At 34.2% G+C, this 15,989-nt stretch overlaps 2 long non-coding RNA genes across 2 annotated transcripts; one reads left to right on the forward strand and one right to left on the reverse strand.

The window, feature by feature from the left end:
- Window positions 1–12,540: 12,540 nt before the first annotated feature.
- On the reverse strand, window positions 12,541–13,603 carry LOC109619169 (uncharacterized). Its single transcript, XR_002199967.3, has 2 exons — window positions 13,486–13,603; window positions 12,541–12,973 (listed from the first exon to the last, which is right to left on the reverse strand). It is a non-coding gene; the product is annotated as an uncharacterized lncRNA (long non-coding RNA).
- Window positions 13,604–13,962: 359 nt separating this feature from the next.
- LOC105331654 (uncharacterized) lies at window positions 13,963–15,082 on the forward strand. Its single transcript, XR_900655.4, has 2 exons — window positions 13,963–14,101; window positions 14,651–15,082. It is a non-coding gene; the product is annotated as an uncharacterized lncRNA (long non-coding RNA).
- Window positions 15,083–15,989: the final 907 nt, after the last annotated feature.

Raw genomic sequence — 15,989 nt, forward strand, 5'->3', positions numbered from 1 at the left:
TTTTAAGTAGTCATATTCTTAAAAAGATTGTTATTAATTCTATGTCGTCAGTATGCAATCATGATTCATTTCAACTCATATCACTTTGGCATGTAATATCAATTTAATAGCACATGAGGTACATTAAATATACGTATACCCGCAATCAAATTGTCAGAGATAGAGCATAATCTTCATATAGCTAAGATAAGTAAGAAAAATACATATGTACACAAGATTTTGGCTTTTAGTTTAAAAGAAGGCATATTTTATATATAAACGTACAAAGCTCTTTGAGTCTGCATATTCAGCTTTTAAAGTTGAAATGTTTTCACAGAATTAAAAAAAGTTTTCGTAAGCAAGGTTTGATAGAGTTTCTTACGGTTATTAGTACTTATTACACGTACTTCCCCTTTGGTCCGGGTAGAACTACCAGTATATGGAATCTGTGATCGATAAAGGCGCGAAATTTGATTACGATACATGTATCACACTGCCTTAACACTTTCCCAGCCTCCGATTCACTTTCTATCTATCTCAACAGCTGCATGCACTTTTATTATGTCGATTTATGCATAATCTCTAACAACATTCAATTGTATCTTTAAAACTATCTTATTTCTTCATCTGCACCTGTATGAAATCAAAGAAATATGAGGGGGATAAAAATGAGTAAAACGGTACATTTATTATTTAAAGATTGGTACTAAAACATTCTTTTAGACATTCCATCAGGGAATATGATTTTTAATCCACAATTTCAATTTTTCTACACTTTAATGGGTGGACATAAATATATAGTAAAGTAGAAAAAGTCCTTCGTAAATTATCATAACCGATAATCTTGACAGCGTGTTTGTTTGCTTTGAGACGAGTTACGCGATTTTGTGGGTTAAAATTTTGTGTAGTTTACTAGCTTTTCCGAGACCCCTCTGAAGCTTTATGTATGGACCTTCATGGGGCGTAGGTGTGTTATAAAAAGGCGCGATAGGCGTCAGAAATGCTCGCCTGTGAGAATGATGCACGAAGTTTAGTCGACCTTATTGTTCCCCAGGGAAAATTTCTCGGACACATATTTTTTGTGGCGTAGAAGAATCTTTCTCGAGTTTCTTCGGACACCGCGAACGCCACGAATCAACAAATAAGCGCTAGCTTTCATTCATCTTTTTTCGGCTGTCAAATACGAGGCATGCCCCAGAGAAAATGATTAATGACCACGGGCCAGACATCGAACTGCGCGCGCTGGGCAGACGATCAGATACATATCTTCTGCTTGTTCCCCAGCAGATTAAAGAAAAGATCCAAATTCTCTTTCATGCATGGCAAATAAAACGATTCTCCGCTACGTTGCCTTATTTTAGCTCTACATGGCTTAATGGAAGGCACGCTTAACTGTATATAAAATCATAATCCCGCTTTTCCATTTTCCGCCATCGATCTAAAGGTTTATATTGCTTTTATCCGTCTCTGAGCTTAAAAGTCATGTCATTAGAAAACCATTATTACTTGTAGGGGATTACAGCTATACTTTGAAACATGTTTTAATATTCTTTCTCGTAGTCAGGTTTTTTATGTTGTAAATTTGGTTTAGTAGACAGAGATTCTGGATATAGATTATTTGGTGGATGTTGCTTGTTTTTTGTTTTTCAATTTTCAGGATTAATAGAGAGAGAGAGAGAGAGAGATAGAGAGAGAGAGAGCACCCGCTCTTTAGGTTATATAGTTCTCTGCATTAACCATTTACTCTCTAATAACGAAATACTCATAAAGCCCAATAACTTCCTGGAACTTGAAAACTGTATGCTTTGATACGATCCCAATTAAAGACAGAATATTACGATACAGCGTGCACCAATTTTCATTTTTAATTTGTTCAAAGACCAGAAATTATACATTGGTTCACAGCGTCTAGACAACAGAAGGACTGACTGGTTGGAGCTAAATGACAAACTCAAGACCCTTAATCTAATATCCCCTCAAAGAAGTCAACAGTTGATGAACGCGCGCACCTCAAAGACAGAAAAATTCGCCACACTTTAAGGATTTGTCAGTGAGTGTATCTTTAGCATAGGATTAAGTTATTTGATATTTTCATGTATGAAGTAAATTGTACATTTAATTTAGTGACTACATGTAACAAGTTCAAAACAGGTACTAGCTGCAATAATGGAGAGGGGTAGCCCTCTCCCCCCCCCCCTTCCCCCTCCCCCCCAAAAATGGGGAGAGGGCTACATTATTGCAGCTATACAGGTACATGTATATATTGTTACAGTTTTAATTGTTTTCACCAGAGCACAGACTGCACGAACTCCGTCAGACTCCAAAACAGTGTCATTGTAACTTACAATAAATGGAGGAATTGACTTTTCTTTCAATATATCAACTTTTTCAATTTATAAAGATAATTTTAGAAACTGAAGGACCAGAAAATGCTCATATACATATATAAACAGCAAAGTGATTTGTTGATGGTTCTTAAGGGCTTAAATGTATATAGCGATCATAGCAGGAAGTTTACGATTTGACACGATTTACGTTGTTGTTTTTTTTTTGGGGGGGGGGGTCTATGCTTGCTACCTTCATACTATCATGAACCCATCAAACAAACTGTTATATATTAATGTAAATCTATTGTTCGATATACAGATCATTACATGTACATCACATCTAAACATACCCCGACATGTAAATTGTATTAGGCACATGTGTACTTAGTTACACGTAGCATCTAAATAACAATCATTTCCATACCCGATGAGCCACTGTCACACACAAAAGTCTACTTTTATAGTATACCAAGTATTTCAAAGATTCAAATAGCCACATCAAGGCCTGCTAAGGACGTATATTTGAAGTCGATGGGTTTCGTACGATGCAGGTGTCAAGTATTTTGGTTGTATCAGGATGGTAGAAGTGATACTGTAGAACAAGGCTTTTGTAAATTTATTAAGCTAAGAAACACCAACAAGTCGAATCAGCCCTTAAATCACGAAGTAAGAACCGCCAGTTTACGACACTGATGGCGGAAATCAAGCGATATATCTCTAATCTACGCCTCTACATAACGATGTACTGCCACGATTTCGACGGAGGGCCAAGAAGATGTTTTGGATCTTGGATCAAATTTTGATTTTTATTTGCTTTCCGTTGATAATTTTTTTTATATCGTCATCTTTTTAGAGTGTTCAATTTCGAAGTGTAAATGAAGTGGATCAAATCTTGAAATTAAACATTTCGTTTTTATGAGTTGTGGATTTTTTACTCGCCAGAAAGTTCCAGTGAATCAGATGTTGTGGTGAATTTTAGTTCTTGTGAAACTTCAAACTGATATATAATCATGTTGGTTAAAGTTGTTCATCCCTTGATATTTACAGCTACTTTATACATTATAAAGATAATTTTGAAAAAATAATATGTTGAAAATTGCGTAGATAATATTTCTTGAGCAGCTTTGTAGGAATTTTGAAGTCCACACTTGAGTGCTTTTTTATATACACCTTTGATATAAAAAAGATTTCGGTAAAATGTAACATGTAACCAGCACAGCTGCTCCAATCAGATACCGGGGCATTTTTCAAACGCTCTTTTAATTAATAATTTTTAGTTAATAGGGTTCTGTATAAAGTTACAAATCGAGTCACTTTGTCTGCTTTAATTAGAGGTTTCGCAACAGAGTTGTCAGTATGCTTATCTTTTAGAACAGGCGTTTGATTTGACTTTCATAAAAAAAAAGAACAGCTCAAAGTTGAAAAGGGGCCCAATATATCCCGGCATATGTCAGAATTCGCCATTTTTGCTCTAATTATCGAATTCTTTTCTCGGCTTCAAGCAGAGTAGTATCAGTGAGCAAGGTTACAATGAAAACACATTCTCACACGAAGCGTATGAAGTTTCACTTATATCGGCCTCTACTGTCAGACAGACGGACTGAAAAGGAAGCGATGCCAAAGGTGGCGCCAAAACCAATCCGTGTCGTATTCGTAGTATGGACATTTTCCCTCTCTCGATCAAAAAAAAAATAAAAAATACAGTTTTTTCTCTTCTTAGCACATTCTGATTTTTATATGGAAATTTGCATTCTTACCTTATACAATTAGATACTGTAGATTCCTAATTAAAATATCCAAAATATACTGATTCCAATTGCTGTTTGCTTATATACTACTTATCAATTCTTTAAACTTTCATACTCTGTAAAAAAAAAAAAAAAAAGATGAATACTTACTGCATACAAAATAGTTCTCTGTGATTCTTTGTTTATTTTTGTTCAATCAATATCATTTGAAACATTTTTTGCCCTTTTTAATTTTGGTCTTACATATAGTTAATGAGTTTAATCAAGGAACAGTATCTATGGCGAAATTTCATCTGAGCGAAAAATTACTCATTACATAAAGTATATAGTCGAATCGTAAGCATGATACTCAGTAATTTTTTTTTCAATTCTGTAAAGATTGTTGGTCACTTAGCCATTGCTCTTTGAAATCAACAAGATTTGTCTGGCTTTTGTGCTAGTACTATGCAATCGGTGTATATTTCGCTTGAAACCAGCGTCATTTTTAACTTATATTGACGCAAGAAATAGATAGTCACATCGAACTAAAAGTCCAAGGCCTTGTTAAAATGGTTCTAGGATTTTTTGTCAGTGAGCATTATTTTTAAAAAGCAGCATTTCGGCGATGGTACGTCCCATCCTTGCTGTTAGATGGTCAGTCTGTGTGGGATTTGTTTGTAAACAAACTTAATGAGTACCGGGAAACCCAGACACCACTGCCTTTCCCTTCGTCGGATTATATAGGTTATATACAAATAATCAGTGGTAGATCTGTCAGAGATCTGTAAATATATAAATACCCAGCGACATCGCTATCAATAACTTACTGTAGTAATTGCTGGCGTCTTTAAAGTTTTGTTGTATGGTATTGAAATGGGGAAAAGCGAGATAACTCTAAAAGTGGAGTGACAATGCCTTCAAAAATTGATTTTAATTTGTACTTTTTTGAGAAGATATAATATCAAGTAATAATTTTCACCCGGTCGTAGAAATTTCTATGGTGAAAACATAAAATATAAAACATAAAAGGTCTAAGGTAAATGACTGAATTGTGACCAAAATTTACAAACTGATATAATTTGCAAATAATTTATCATTTTAAACATTTTTATAAGATTTTTTTTTGTAAGTTGCATTTAATGATATAAAACAAAAATATTTAACTATACTGTATTCCTGTTTGTATGATTTACCATTTTTCTTCAGGTAATTATACTGTAGAAGCTTGAAATATAGTTTTATATGTTTAATTCAAAACAATCCCACACTAATTAGAAGTAAATCCAGTAAAGATAAAGATTAACAAGAAGAAGAAGAATTAAGTTAAATAACTTTACATGAATAAATAGTAAGTATTGATTGTCTCTTCAAATAAATCAAAATCTTTTAAAAATGATCCAGGTACATAATAATGGTCTATATCTGGTAGAAGAGGTGACATAAAATATTTTTCTTCATCTGTATGTATAAGTTTAAATGTCAACTAAAAATTTCCAGTTTTCTTGACGTTTGACCGATTTGACATAGAGCAAAGCTATGAACAAGCCGAATATTTCATGCAATAATAAGTAATGAAAGTATAAATATTTGATATGTTATAAATTATTTAGTGGCTGCAATCTATGAGTTTGAAATGTGCTAGAAAATTAATTTTCGCAACATATAAATGTAAATGCTATCGTTAATGCATTTTTCCCATTATTATCAAATTGAAAACCATGAATGACATCTGTTTTCACAGATAAATCTGTTAAAATTTTTAATTAAGTCGGCCATTTTAAATCATTATCTTATCGGCATATTGTTCTACATAATGGGTTTCAAACTATAATTCAATCGCATAGCTAATGCACTGGAGTACATTTACAATAATTTAGTTTTTTTTTTACTTTTTACGATCAATTTATAAATTTGCTAAAAGAAAGATGTAAATATAAACAATAAAATACACGTACTTTCTTTGATGATTTGTGCGGGTTATAAAGGTAGCGATCATTGCAGTAAAAATTAACATGTATTTTTCTGCAATGTTGCCTGCATCATTTCTCCCATGAATCACCAAAGAAAGCATTTTATTGTTTAAATGAATAATTAGTGTAGTTGCCTCAATATGTGTGGTATGATCGTCTATAATAAGCATGAGTTTACCTACCAAGGCATGTACGAGGGTTGTTAGAAAACTCCGCGGACACGTTCGATTGTGAGCGGACTATTCACATGATACCAGCGAAACTTTTCAGATTAAATCTTGACGTATTTTCTAAGAAACATGTAAAGATTTTCTTGTTATAAATGCACCTTAAAAGATATACAACTTTGTTATTTTGATAAGATATACTTCACGGATCATGTCCCTTTTTTTTTTAAATTTTTTATATTTTGTACGCATTTTTTTCTTATTAAGAAAATGTACCGTTTAAGGGCATAGAAATGAACGATATTTCATATGACATCAAAATAACTTATGAAAATCATTTTGAGAAAGTTGCAATTAAACTGAAGAATTTCTGACCGTTGTATCGCCGAATGTTGAAGATATGCCACAAAAGACATTTTACAAAAACTTGACAAACAATGGTATGAACGTGCATTTTACAAATCGGTTAAATGAGTTGAAAAAAGTGTGGAACTGAAATGTGTTTACTTTGAAAAAAGAAACGTTTGACTTTCCAGTTGTTTGGCGTCACCTGGCGTCGTGGAAAAATGAAATGGTGCTCCGTAACTCTAATTCATGCAAAGTAAAAATCGCTGTATCTTTTGAAAAATGTCAGGTTCATTGGATTTTTTTCATACTCATTTTCATTTCTTATCATTTAATAAAACATTTTCAAATAAAAAAAATGTGATGTGTCATTGATCAAAATAGTAAATAATGTAAATGAAGCGGCGCGTATGAATACAAAACAACAACAGCAACAATACTCAAAATGGATGCGCCTTCAGCTGATGCAGGGCTATTGAGCTGAATTAAAGGATTAAACACAAATAGTGAGTTAAAATCTGAACCGGCTGAATTGAAAACGAAAGGAAAATACATGCGATAGCTTGTGATATTATTCACTGTGCAGAAAAAGTCGTAATAAAACTAGTTTTCATATGAGATCGCTGGAATATGCAACTGGACATAACCATCCAAGGAAAGGCGATCGTGGATGAAAATAGCTGATATGTAGACAGAGAATAGTATGTATAAGCGACTTTTGTAAACGTTGTGGTAACTAGATAGCCAGTGATGTACTTAAATGGTATATCACACGGGCCCTGGAAGTTATTGTAAATATATTTCATGTGCATGTATAAAAAGTAAGGGTAGGACACTCTTTTTGGGGTGAAATCGGGTTTGACGATGTCTGGGCGTTCCTCAAACGAAATTTCGCGATAAATCGTTCAAGTATACTTTACTTACGACATATGTATACATTCGTTCCGCTCCAATGCTGTTCCGTCGTAGAAAAAGGTGTTTTTATACATCCAAGTGCCTAAGAATTTCGCTAGACTGGATTACATCCGGTTTAATCGCAGTAAATCGACAGGTAAGTTCTGATTGGTCATCACCTTTGATAGGCCTAGATATCTTATATGTCTTTTCTTATCAATATTTGTCAATCATCTTCATTGTTGAGACACCAAACTACCCAGTATCTATATGCATAACTCCTTTCAAACATTTGATACATACTCACCATGACAAAATGAATTGTTTTTAAATGTAAATGCTTTAACATTTAAATATGCCGCTTAAACTTTCTTTTAGCATCAGTTTCGCCACTTATTGACGAGCAGAAAAATGCGAAGAAGGAGTTGATGCATCACTCATAGCTTTTCTTTACGACGCTTATTCTGATGACCGATCATGTACGTGTGTAAATTTAAAAATTTAAAAATTATCGTTACCAAATTTGAACAGCAGTGTTACCGTGAAAGTTTATAGGCCTATATGTTCGTTATAATATTCCTGGAAAAGGAACAGCCAGCCTCGCTGTAAATGTTGATTGATCTCAAGCAGACGAAATTGTGAGAAGACGCTTAATTTTCTATTTCGTGAATCAAATAATGTGTTTTGTTTATTTTTGAAGGTTAAACTTTCAATTTTTTATATTCACAAGGTTGCATTTTGTTTGCTGACAATAAAACAGACACAACTTTACATTTTCTTGACAGTGTTTATCTTGGAAATTCCCGTTCTATAAATAGTGTTAGATCAGAACAGTTGAGAAAAGTAGATCCGGCAAAAATTTTATTGATGCAGGTATCAAAGAAATGTTTCGACCAATCAGAAGCGGCGATATCTCATCAAATGAATAAATATTTTTTGCATACTCATACGCAATGACTTCAATTTTTGTATAGTCAACTTTCCTTGCTTATGTAGCAATATACCTTCATCACCTGCATATGGTGTTTTTGTCTTTCAGTTAATTCGATAAACCAAGGGCATGCTCTTTGTATGAACAGTTTCTACGGACAAACAAGTTGATAAAACAGGACTATCAACAGTCTCGCTTGAAATCATCTTTTTGTAAGTTCTATGGTCATTAGAACAACCCTGTCAGCAAATACAATCTTCCACTTGGTCGCCTGCTGACTGACGTTTTTCATACTAATTGTTAGACTATAATTAATCGCCTAATTGGCTACGTTAATTTTCGGTTTTTCCCCGATTACGACAATGAGCACACGGCGGGTGTGACCGGTCAGCAGAGGATGCTTACTCCTCATAGGCACCTGGGCTGAATTTTACAATGGAACTTACGACCAAATTAATGAATACTTATTAATCAAAAACTAATAATTTTTTTAATTTAATGGCTGTACAATATAATTACAGAAATCAAAATAAGGGTAAATGAATGGTTTTATATAAATTTTGTAAGTCAAAGAGCATTCCATGAGACTGAAAATATTCACGACTTTGTGTAAAACGCGGCCCTGATCCTACCTCTATCTTTCTAGAGGTCCGCGTTGCTTTGCTTTGAATTTGTATTTCGTTTTATGGGATTTTGAGATAGTTGACAGTTTGTTATTATCAGTTACATTTGAAGAAGCCGTGAGGTATGCTGGTCCATTAAACTCGAAAAATGAGCAACTTTTTATATCTTTGTCACTCCACTATAAGTTTTAGTTTGAAAATAAAAAGTATATGCCTTTTCAAACAAATAATAAATACCCAAGTGAGAATTCTCGAATTTTTCTAGAAAAAATTAATGCAGACCAAAGCCCAGTCAAAGTTGTTAGATTAATTATTAGCTGGTATTTTAGTTCGACAAACCAACATTATACTTTGAATTCAAATAAGAGACATGAAATTTACTAAATGATGTACCGACCACGGATTTAAATTAATTCTTTTTTTTTTAATTGAGGACTTCGGTACGTTTTCACTGAATACTCAACTATGAAATAGATCAATCAATAAAACAAAATAATTCGCATTATTCCGACGTGAAAATACTAGCGCGGATCTGGATCCAGAAATATTTTCCAAGGGGGGGGGGGGGGTTGAAGGATAATATCGTTTTCCAAGGGAAGAGGGTTCCAAGGCCTTTTTCTGAAAAATTGCCATGTGAATTATTAAATTTTAATTTTCAAAGGGGGAGGGGGAGGGGTCCGGACCTCGGGGTTCCAAATGATAATTGTAGAAAAATACACTCAATTATTGTTCATGTACATCAGCACGTTAGATAAAAGAATTTACAATCATTCTTATATGGGAATTGGAGTCTGACATCATGATTATTTCGTTCAGTCTGTGGCTTTTGGGAGTGATTGTTTTTGTGTGTAATGTGCCGTTGCTGTCATTATTAGTATGTGTTGTAGATGTAAATGGTTTTTCTCCTTTTAAAATTTATCTATCTGAATATCGACTTATCGATAAGCTGGTAAGCATTGGATGGTGTAGATTTCCACCCTGTCAGTTTTTATAGCGCAATGAATCACAATCGTTTTTTTAAGAAATAAAGAAAATAATCGGTTGATGTGAATATATCATAATACTTTAAACAACTTTAATTCGTATGTTAGGAATTTTGCGATAACCTCGTAGTCGCAAAAACTTCTCGCCGCGTATCACTCACAGTTATTAGTTTATTTAAGATTTCAAATACTCAAGGTTGATATAATTCATTTACTGAAAAAAGCATATTTTAAGAAATCTGTTTTTGTGCAATCAAAAATCATGTCCATGGTTTTAACGAAAACAGAATTTTGAAAATATTAATACTTTAGACATTTCCAAAACTGACCAACGGCCGACGGTTTTTAAGACAAAAATAGGATTAATCGGACGACAGTCGGCAGATCATCAGCCGTTGTATTGGGTAATATTGACCTATCCATTCGTCAGCCGACCAATTTTGTGTCCATCGACCCAAGTTATAGTTTTTCCTGCGTCGTTGGCAGATTTTTAGATCCTCAGTTGAAGTTGAATGCCCATATGGTTACAGTTGAATATTCAGCAGTTGCGAAAGTCTTTATGTAATCGACTGTAAAGATCAAACCGAGACTCGACGTTCGATGATCGAGCGACGACTCAACAGCTAATAAATAATCAAATTTTTGAGGATATCGGTGTGCGTAGATATTAATGTGACTTCTTCGCGTCGTCCTATACCAGTGTCGGCCCGGCGATCATGTTTCTTCAGCCGACGATACAAGATAGATTCCATCGCCCGACCATTGGCTTAAGGTGTCATAACAGTATTTCACTGAAGGTTCACGTCAAAACATGGCTGAGCCAAAATAATTCCCGAATTTTCCTTTGAATTCGGGGCGTTTCCGCACGCGACAGGAGCTGATTTTTTGTATGAGCTGAAAAACAATGTGTTAGAGGTCTAACTATCCCATTTTTGTAATAATGCGAGGTCATTTGAATTTTTGATGCGTGTTGTTTCCGGAGGGGGGTGAAAAGGCCCGGGCTTGATTTTCAAGCACATGTGTAACTTCGAGGTAAACAAAGTCTCACGCCTTGCTGGATGCACGTGTGTATTTTGCTAGAAAATTGTAAATGAAGCGTTGTTTAAAAAGATGTCAAGAGGATTTTTTCCAGAAGTTCGTTTTGAATTTTTAATCTGTATGTAAAGTTGTGCAATTTTGGTAAGAATATATAGTAAAATTTAATACTGTAGTGACACCTGCATTAAATGTTGCCTAGGCATAAAAGATATAGATCTTTTTTGGATCAAGAAATCAAATTATTATACGGGAACATCTTTTTAGTTGGTTTTAATTTTGTATAGAAAAGATCTACTTTTATAACAAATATTTCTTTTAAGTTTGCTTTCTTTTTAGATTCAGTTTTAAACCTGGCTGCAGAATTTTAACTTACCTCCGAACGAGAAATCATTTTAAACCTGCTTGGTCGGACTTATATCAAATTTGTGCACGTTTTTAAACGATGTTTATTCTATATATGTGTATAATAATAGACATTGTGGTAGTTTTCCCTGTCAATTAAGACAAATTTCGATGAAAAAATGATGTACAAATTTTTTTTAACAAAAGCAACTATATAAAAGGGTTTCGCATTACTTCGCCTCAGGTTAAAATTCACCCCGGACGTCAAGATATGGTTGTATTACGACTTTGGCATCGCTCTTAATATAGGTTTTAATGTTTAGGCAATTTACAAGTAAACCTGTGTCCGTTTTGTTTGCTAATATTTCTGAAGTTTGCTTTGTTTACAATCGATGCATAGCATGCGGGTTGAATATCAACAATCATTTGGGGAATGAAACCAAACGGTTCCCTTTTCTAAACATCCATGATGCATTTTGGTTTGTTTTTTCGTTTTCCCAAAAAGAAATTATTTTTATTTACTTTGAATATTTCTAACTTTGAAAGGAAACCGATTCTGCTGGGGTAAATAGGAGAAAGTCCATAACTTTCTAAGATAAATGGTTTGTATGGAAAATTATTTAATACTATAATAACAAAAAAACAGACCAAGCAGCTTTAAAATACTGCAATATATTGTAAACAAATATTTACCGTATTAAAGACTTCATGACGATATTTGGAACCAAAAAACCCCCATCCATATGATTTGTGAAGCGTGTCTATACGTTATACACAAATCCTCTTATTATGATATCATGCCCATGCTCTTCTAGTACTTATAGTAGATATAGATATTTCATCTCCAACCGTGTTTGCTCTCTGTGTGGAACTATGTGGTTGCTTTCAAATGTAATTATCTCATTGTCAGTGGGATACTTTGGAACATCGCACTAATATACATTTCACATTGAAATAAAAAATATGAGACTTCTAGTTGCTGTTGTTGTACCCAGACTCTTTAAAAACTCTGTTTTTGCATGGACTTTACGTTTAACTGTTAACAAAGAGGGAGTTTCTTATTAGCATTCGCGTAATTGACAAAAATATTAGTTTTCACTAAAAATTGAAAAGATTGATGAAAAAGCGAACGTCCAGGATGGTTAGCATCATATACACATCTCTCTCTCTCTTTTTCTTTCTTTCTTCCCCCCTCTCTCATGACTCAGCTTCAGTAAAAGCAGTATTTTATTTTGAATTTCAAATTTGACATAGAGATGTACAAACGATTTGTAAAAAATTGTAAGTAGTTAATAAGAGGTTCTTTCTACAATTTAGACTCTAAAGTTCTCACTTGGCACCATTGCTGATTCTCATCCAAAATGTTCTTAATGTTATATCAGCGATCAGATCATTAATATTCAGGTCCATTCTAGCTGCGGTCCACCTCCAATCGGCCACCAGCCTAGCTATAGCTTGACGTCTGTCACTCTTGACTGCGTTCCTGACTAGTTCAACCCCCTGTCTGGCGGGAATTTCTCCCTCCTCTGAGGCTAGTTGGGCAATTCTTCGTCACTGTTAGAGAAAAATATGAGGCTTGTTGGGCGTGACCTGGCATTAACAGTCCCTATACCTAGTACCACTATGGTGAATGTCTTCATATTAAGACTTAAAATAAATGTAGAAATACTGTTAAAATACAATATCATATCGACCTGCCCATCATTAACATTTTGCAGGAGGTCAATAACACACAGAAAAAGACATTTACACTAAACAAAGGTAATTCTTGATAAATTGTCGGAATCCTACGGTGGAACCCTCCACTTCCCGTTACCAATCATGAGTTTGACGATGTCGGGCAGGTACTCTCCATCGTTTAAAAAACAGGAGGCAGACCTACCCAAAATCTTGACACAAAAGATCAAAAAACAAATCCAAAACCAGCTAACCACCCTGCACCCCTATTTACCATATTATTATACTAATCTTCAAAATCCTAATTCGACAGGGGGTGGCGTCAAATTATCTAAAACTTTATTTTAAAACTAATTTCTTCTCATAATATATTCATTATTGCTCAGGTGAACGGTTTAGCCCCTAGGCCTCTTGTTTCCTTGTATGAAATACTAACATAAGTATGTGAAACATATTGAAAGACGTAATATCATGTTACTTACGTCAATTGATCACCAAGTACCGAGCACAGAAGATGCTTAAAGTAAAGAAATAAGATCACGTTAATTATTGTATGCCATATCCTAGAGCAACAATATAAAATGATGTCTTGTTTCTTAATCCAGGTATTTATTATGTATAAATATTCTAACAACCAGAATATAGTTTGACCCAAAGCTTCTTGTAATAGGCTACTTTGACGGCAATGGCATTTGATTGCAATTTAGTGTGCTAACGATCAATTAGAACCATTTTTACAAGAGCTTGGACTTTGGTTGGTTGTGTCAAACAGCAATGTGTTTCAATGGTCTGTCTATTTCATTACTGAACACTTATTTATGGCTCTTAGAAATCAACAAGATTTGTCTGATTTTTGGGATAAGATTACGCAATCAGTGCATATTTCACTTGAAATCAGTGATTGTTATATCCTACCGAAAGTTCAAGGTCTTGTTAAAATGGTTTTAACTACTCAAACTAAGAGATTCAAAACAACACTCAGTGATGCTTCTCATAAATATGGAGGGTCCTCGTGATATTATAAAACCATACCCAGCTGTCTGATAATATCATTACAAAGCAGAACGTCGAAGTAACAACTGCAGCAGGTCATATAGGGTAAATATAGTGATACTTTATTCTTATTCAAATTGTTATATCTCTTCCTGGCAATAATATGTGTATCCTTTATTAGCCAACCTATTAAGGTCAGCATTTGAAAATTCAAATTTTATATAAAACAGAACAAATGACAGGGACGTATCATTATGGTGCACTTTTTCTCAAATACTAGTACATATAGAATATAAATATAAATTAAATAATATAAATTAATTGGTGAACAAAATAACTTTAAAATAGAATGTTTAAGTACTTTGACCCCCACTATCCTCTCAAATCAGGATTTTGAAGATTGGTATATGGTGAATAGGGGTGAATGGGTGTTAAGGGGGGTTTGCTGTTTTTTGTGTTATATGTTATGAATTCGGATGAGTCTGTCTCCCTTTTTTTAAACGATGGGAAACCTCCGACGATTTATCAAGGACTAATTGCATTTTGTTTAATACAAATGTCTTTTGCTGTGTGTTGTTGGCTTCCTGAATTATGTTAATGATGGGCCGGTCTAAATGATATTGTATTTTAATACTGTTTCATTTATTTCTGAAGATGAAGACAGTCACCATAATAGTACTACTGGGGGTCCTGCTCATGTTTTGTCATGGATCACCGTGGGTCACCGAGCCAATCGATTTCCATCATGTCTCAGAGGAAGAGGCAGCTCTCGCCAGGCAGAGGGCTGAACGAACCAGGATAGCATTCGCAAGGCTCAGAAACCGCACCAGGCAGGCGTCCGGGAGAAGTGACATACTGATACTGAGACAAAGACTTTCTGATCGGAACGCGGTCTAAAACCATAATTACATCATACATGTACAGGAGAATCAGCGATTGTGTTAAGTGAGAAAATCTAAATTGAAGAGAAAACTTTTTTATTGACTACTTAAAATTTTAAAAAATAGATTGCAATGAAGTCTTCGTTTCGTTTGTACATGAATGTGTCAAATTCAAAATTCAAAATAAAACTTTTCACCAACCGAAGCTGAGTAATAATATGAGAGAGAGAGAGAGAGAGAGAGAGAGAGAGAGAGAGAGAGAGAGAGAGAGAGAGAGAGATATTTGTGTATGAGCTACTAAACATTCTATCCGGGTGTCAATATTTTCAATTCCTTGATTATTATGTACAAGTATTTATTGTCAATATCAACGAGTTATAAAAATACCCTCTTTGGTAACAGTTCAATGTACCGGTATATTCCTTGCAAAGACTAAATATACAACGCGTGTTTCTTATTTAAAGATTTCAAGAGTCCGAGTACAACAGCAACAAAATGTCTTATAGTTAATGTATAAATGTATATGTTACATGTACCATTGCAATGTTTCAAAGTATCCAACTAACAATGTGATAGTTATCTTGAAAGAAGCCAGAGATGATTAAAGGCTGTACTGTCGTGGCTTTATTATTAATACGTATGATTACACTGATATTATTGTTAGATATTTAAACACAGTTAATCAAAGACAGTTGATAACAAATTACACAAAATATACAAGCAAATATGAGATTACAATGCCATATGTCAAAGCGATGGCTTGTATAGTCATTCTGTATCACTCGCAAAGTCCGACGCAGGGATCAAGCCATGACGATGAGGAAACCTGATTCCTATCTGAAAGCATACAAGTAAACCAGCAGCAAAAAGGAAACAAAATTATAGAAAAGCCAAAATGGTGATAATGGCAAGAAAGGTGGGTAAAGTCATGATGAAAAAGAGGAAGATGCTATTACTGACATGCGCAAGTGCATTGGGATTGGGTAAAACAGGAATACATAAATCGGGGGAGTTACATGTATCTTGCTTGCAACCAGGTGTGTATTCTTCTTTGATAAATAGAACTTACCACACAGAGTAGTAAGTTCACCTTTTTTTTTAAAAAGAAGACC

Source organism: Magallana gigas, chromosome 2, assembly GCF_963853765.1.
Source record: "Magallana gigas chromosome 2, xbMagGiga1.1, whole genome shotgun sequence".
Lineage (NCBI taxonomy): Eukaryota > Metazoa > Mollusca > Bivalvia > Ostreida > Ostreidae > Magallana > Magallana gigas.